This window comes from Gordionus sp. m RMFG-2023, chromosome 1 (genome assembly GCF_954871325.1).
Source record: "Gordionus sp. m RMFG-2023 chromosome 1, tfGorSpeb1-WG-v2, whole genome shotgun sequence".
Taxonomy (NCBI): domain Eukaryota; kingdom Metazoa; phylum Nematomorpha; class Gordioida; order Chordodea; family Parachordodidae; genus Gordionus; species Gordionus sp. m RMFG-2023.
This window is the reverse complement of record NC_088775.1, coordinates 28,575,847-28,582,141: the sequence shown is the minus strand read 5'-3', so window position 1 is coordinate 28,582,141 and position 6,295 is coordinate 28,575,847.

Sequence of the window (6,295 nt, the reverse complement as noted above, 5' to 3'; positions counted from 1 at the left end):
GCTTCAACTATCCAACAATGAATTTACCCATGCCATCGGCATTCGTCTAAATTGTTCCATCACTCACCCCCACATCTGCTCAGGGTGCAACTCGCCAGTTGACTCGAAGGGTAGACATAGTTTACATTGTCGCTCCTGCAATGGACGATTCATCAGACACAAGCAATGTAATACAATCATCCAACATGCTCTGAAATCCGCCCAAATTCCTTCCACGTTAGAACCACAGGGTCTTTTTAGATCTGACGGTAAACGTCCTGATGGGATCTCTCAAATCCCATGGAGGAGAGGCCAACTTTTGGTATGGGACTATTCCTGTATTGACCACTTGGCTCCATCCAACCACGCCATCAACATCCTTGACCAGAAGGAATAACTTAAAATTTCTAAATACACAGAAATAATAAACGATCATTGCTTCATCCCAATCATATCAACCACTCTTGGCACCTTCGGCAAACTCGCCTTAGCATTTTTCAAAAACTTAGGATCACAAATCAGCAAACTCTCAGAAGAACCACGAGAGGGTTTTTTTCTTCGTCAACGATTATCCATAGTGATTCACAAAGCTAATTATATCAGTTTCAATGGTAGCCTTCTAGCCAAAGAGCTATCATAGACAACGCTTACGTCCCTTTTTCATTTTTGTTTCCTTGCGTCACACCATCTCCGTTCTTTTTTTTAATAGTATTATTATATATTTTTCAAACATTTTTAAATATATTAAAATTTATTATAATGAAAATTTAAATTATTATACCTTATATTGATAATACGTCTATAAAAGTGGCATTTTATCTAATATTTTATAAACAACTGTATATAATAGAATGTCTACTTACTTACTTTTTATTATACTTATTTGGACATTGAAAATATTTTTAGGAATAGGCATGATAATAAAAGTTAAAAATAAATATACAGTTGATTAGCCATTTTGAACTCTGCTAATTAAATTTTTTAGTTTTCAATTAATAAATGATTATATTTATTTAATTAGGGTTATAAAATAATTTAGATAATAATAGTCAATTAAGCTTCAACTGTTAATGCTAAATTAATATTTAGTGAGTGATATTGATATTATATTTTTAACACAAAATTTGATTGCTAGCTGACATAGTGAAAATATAATTTATATGTATTAATTTTATATAATATTTAAAATTTAATCTTTTAATTGCCAAAAATCGGATAAGTGCGAAAATATTATTTTTTACAGTCCCAACGCTTCGCAATTATCCGGTTTGACTATATAGATATTTATTTTTTAAAATTTAGAATATATATAAAAAAATTTTTTATTCAAATATAGTTGAATATTTTATTTTGTATATATTGTAATAATCTATAATTACAAGTACAAACACAATACATATATTTAATATAGTAGGAATAATAATTTACATACTGATATTATTTTGTGAGAAAATATAATATTTTAAAATAAGTTCCAAAAAATCATGCATATGATTATAAAAGTTTGTAAAATCGTACGGTATGCACCGATTTAATATCGAAGTAACATTATTTACGATTTGATCTCTATTGTTTGGCTTTTGTATAGACCTATATATGTTTTTTATAACCCCGTCAAAGTTTTCAATAGGATTTAATTCAGGTGAATATTGTGAAAGATATTTAATAGCTATCGCTAAGATGACACTTGTGTATTGCGGCATTATCCATAATGTTAATTGCATCATTTGGAAGAATTGTTACTAATTGGTCTAGATATAAAACATATATAACAAATTTTTATTCTAATATTAAAAGCAGATGATAATTATTATTAGATCTATTTTTTAGCCTATTTGGGAAGGGGGGGGTTTGCTCATCATAGTCAATTTTCATGTTATAATTGAAATATTTTAGATATATTGGTTATCAGAATGGCATCCATGTTAATTTCGTTGGTGTTACGAACTGTCGACCTAAGGGTGAGGACTGTAAACATAAATAAAGGCTGAGAACTGTAAGCATAAATAGAGGCTAAATATTATATTTCTTTATTCCTTCAAAAACAAATTATATATATTTTCTAAACACACTAAAACGCGAATATATTTATTATATATATAAAACATAATTTTTAAAGATTTTTTTAGAAAACATTTTTGATTATCGTTTTCTCTTTTTTCAAATAAATAAAATACCTTGAAAACATTGTACGTAAAATTCAATTAACCCAAAAAAAACATAAAAATTATCAACAAAATTAAATAATATTATAATATTATAATATTATAACATGCTCCATCTTTAGGAATAAAACTCAGGGCAAAATGAGATATTTTTAGCGTAAACTATAAATCAGTTTATAAAAATTCAATAAATAACTCACATATAGTTAAATAATATTTTTAACCGCTATCCTCTGTATCGTTTTAGCTTTCTGTTCCTCAATAATAGCCGTAGCAGTATTGTTATAGTTATATCAGAGCAGTGTATATTATATTTTTGATGTCCTTTTTCCCGCGCTTTTTGTAGCAGTCATAGATTTGTTGTCATTTTGATATTGCGTCGTTCATCTTTTATATTATCGGTCACAGTGTCTACATGACCGGGAAGAGTAAGAGACAAATGTCTAAAAAATATATTGGCATTTTGGGGGTTTAATAATTTTTGATGGTATTTGACATTAATTATATTCTTTTTAAATTTAATAATTAATAAGATTATGATGTTGTTAGTTGATTTTATTCAGACAAATGTCAATTAATAAAAATCTGACAATGTCAGATAATAAAAACTATAAATATTCTCTTTTTGAAATTTACGCCATTTTATTTATTTTTTTACCATTAAATTAATATTTTACAATTTCACACGTAATTAATATTATTCTTATTGGTAATTTTATAAAAGTATAATAAGATATATGATTAATTTCATTATAAATTTCAGTCCCATCCTATATATCTGTTAAAAATATATCATTTAAATATTAGAAACTTTAAATATTATTATCAAAAATAAGATTTTCAATAGGTAAATACATTTCAACTATACTCTTTATTTAATAATTAGCAAACATCCAAATTAATGAAGATTCCCAGATTATATTTTCTTCTCATTCAATGATCAATCCTAATGGATTGACCTAAGTGTCTTTTCCATTTCCGGTGGATTATTAACAAATATTATAGATAAAAATTTCATATTATAGTTATTTTGAAAGAAATATTGAAATGCACACACTACCCTGCATTCATAGTTAGAGCGAATTCGCGGCGATGGGTAAGGTTTGTATTGAAATGCAGGTAGTTTGTTATGATTTGGCTATTAACCAAATTAATAAAACACACAAAAAATAAATTATAAAGACTAAGAGGTTAATATAATATTTTCAAAATATAGCTAATGGGAACAATATTTTTTTAAAAATTACATTACATATCTAATAATTGTTTGAAAAAGATTAAATGAAAATTATGACCAAAACAAAAAAATGCCTAAAATATTCCCTCATATTACCATAGTGACTTTTAAATAAATTGAATTCTTATTCTAATTTATTGTATAAATATTTATTAACCTTTTCTACTACTTCCTACATAGCTGAAATTGCTATGAGCATTGTAAAAATAACCTAATCTCGAGTGCGGAATAAAATTTTGGTCTTTTTTAAAAAATATGTTATTTATATCCAGCATAATTAATCTTATTGAATATTTTACGTTTGGCGATATTACAACTACAACTCACTTTGCCATGACATCCAAAAGGTTATGCAAATAATTAATAAAATAAGCAACAACATTTTTTGCAGCTCATATATACGCTTTTTTTAAATATAAATTGGCATTATAATTTAACATAATTAGTTACCTATAATTCCAGTGCAAAATATACTGTATTAATTTTATTCTAATATTTTATATAATAATTCTACAACAAATATATCTTTAAAATTATAATTATACTCATCTTAAATTTTCTAATATTTATTACATCAAAGTCAAACTCGATTTCATATATTTTAATAAAATTAATTTTTTTTTAAATAAAATTTTGACTTTAGACATTCCGTTTTTTATAGAAATATAATTAAATAATTATCAACCAAATTATGACCCACGCTCGTAGCTTATTTTTAGAAACGGTTAGTAACAAGTTGATAATCATAAGTTCGTTAAAAGTTATTTTTTAAAGTAGCGCCCTATCACTATTTTTTCACAAAAGTAGCGTGCTTTTAGCTATTTTTTAATTTTTTTATAATATTTACCTATCTCTATATCCACAAATAAAAAATAAGACTAAAATTTTAAATATATATGATTTATTTATTTTTTATTACATCTCAATAATAATAACATTTCCATACTGTCATCCCATATAGAGCATCAATCAGAAAGTATAATCTATAAATAAACAACCGTTTAACACTAGCACTTGAGGGCTATATAATATTAAATTTAAAGAAGAATCATCAAAAATTTTCATTTGATTATTTTTAGATTTAAAAAAATGCATCTAGAGGATTTTCAATATTATTATTTATTCCAAAAAAATTATCTAGTGGATGTTTTTTTTGGACCACAACTTTTTTACCATTTTAATTAAAAATAAAATATATTAAAATCTTTAATTTTTTAAAACTCAATTACCTTACTTCAAAAATAGCCAAAAATAATAATTACATTTATTTTTTATTTTCATTTTAAAATTTATAATTCTATCAAATGACTAATATATTATAAAAAATATTATATACTTTGTTTAATCTCCTATTAAACAACAATACGCAATATTATTGATTATTAAAGAAATATTGTAAATTTTACAAATACTAGGACATGCCACTCCTTTGTGGGCACGAGGCATTCCCAGCACGACCTAACTATAATATATATATCAATTATTATTTTTTGTAATTAATATATTTTAAAAAAACATTTTTTTTTATTCATCATTCATTAGCATTAAATTTCCTAATAGATTTACATTACTAGAAAAGGGCATTCTAATTGTATCATTTACATTTAAATCCTCCATATGTTGTATCAAACCCAATTGATTGAATGTTGCAGCAGACGGTCTAATATAATCTACTTCCAAATTTATCGTGGGTTGAATTGAACACGTCATTTTTGAATTTTTTTGCGGATTTGGATTCGGCAACACATGGCTTGATTAATAAATAACCTCATTTAAATATTTGTTTTTCCTTTACCGGCAGTATGAAAATGTGTGTCTCCAACCGATCTAATTAACAGCTTTGTCATTGGTTTAATATTATATATATTTTACATTGTTGTACTGGATGATCCTCAGCATTGTAATTGAAATTTGGTCATTTCTTGATCACATTAAAGACGCTCTCTTATGTACAACTTGTTGGGGATATATGGTGTTTAGTTGCAAGCCTACACACTTGGGGATTATTGTAATTTGGACATAATGAGATGTCATCTCAATCAATTTTGATTGCGTTTCCATTTATTAAACACTTTATAATTACAAATAATTAATTAAATTAGTTAATTTAAAAAAAAAATTTTTTAAATTTATAATTAAATTTTATAAAATAAAACATTAATAAAAATTTTATAAAATTAAAATAAAAATGCTAAAGTTTTTTTTTTATCCACAATATTTTAAATTCTTTAATTTATAAATGTCAAACAAAATGGCACATGTTACTATAAAAATGTTCTTTAATCAATCATATTCTTAAAGTAAAATTTATGTGTGAATTTTTTAAATCACCAACATTTTAAATTCTTTAATTTCTAGTGTCCAAAAAATAGCACATGTTACTATAAAACTTTCTCACTTGGTGATATATTGACAATAAATGATATAACATATTTATATTTGTAATCTAGTAAATATCACATACATTAATGTTATAATCTATGCAAGATTTATAAATTATAGGTTAATCATATTGAGTTTATAATTTATGGGATATTATTATGGATGTCAAATATGAATTGATATATAATTATATCCACAAACATAAAATAAATTTTATATGTTAATTCTCTGGCCTTATTATAATCTTTGTGTCTGAACACTGTGGTTTAGTTTTCGAACTTTATGCGATTCTATTTAACACCCACATTTTCTAATATACTACCTTTTTCCCATTTTTTTTTATTGTTAAATAAATGAGCCCATATCTTTTATCACACAGGAACATTTATATCAGTGGCCCCTACAACAGGGAGGGGGGTCTGAAGCAACTGCTTCTAAAAATTTATGTGGGTATTTTTTATTTTAAAATATTTTTTTTTGTTTTGCTACATCCATCCATAATCAAGTCATCTCTAGTTTATGAATATAATAA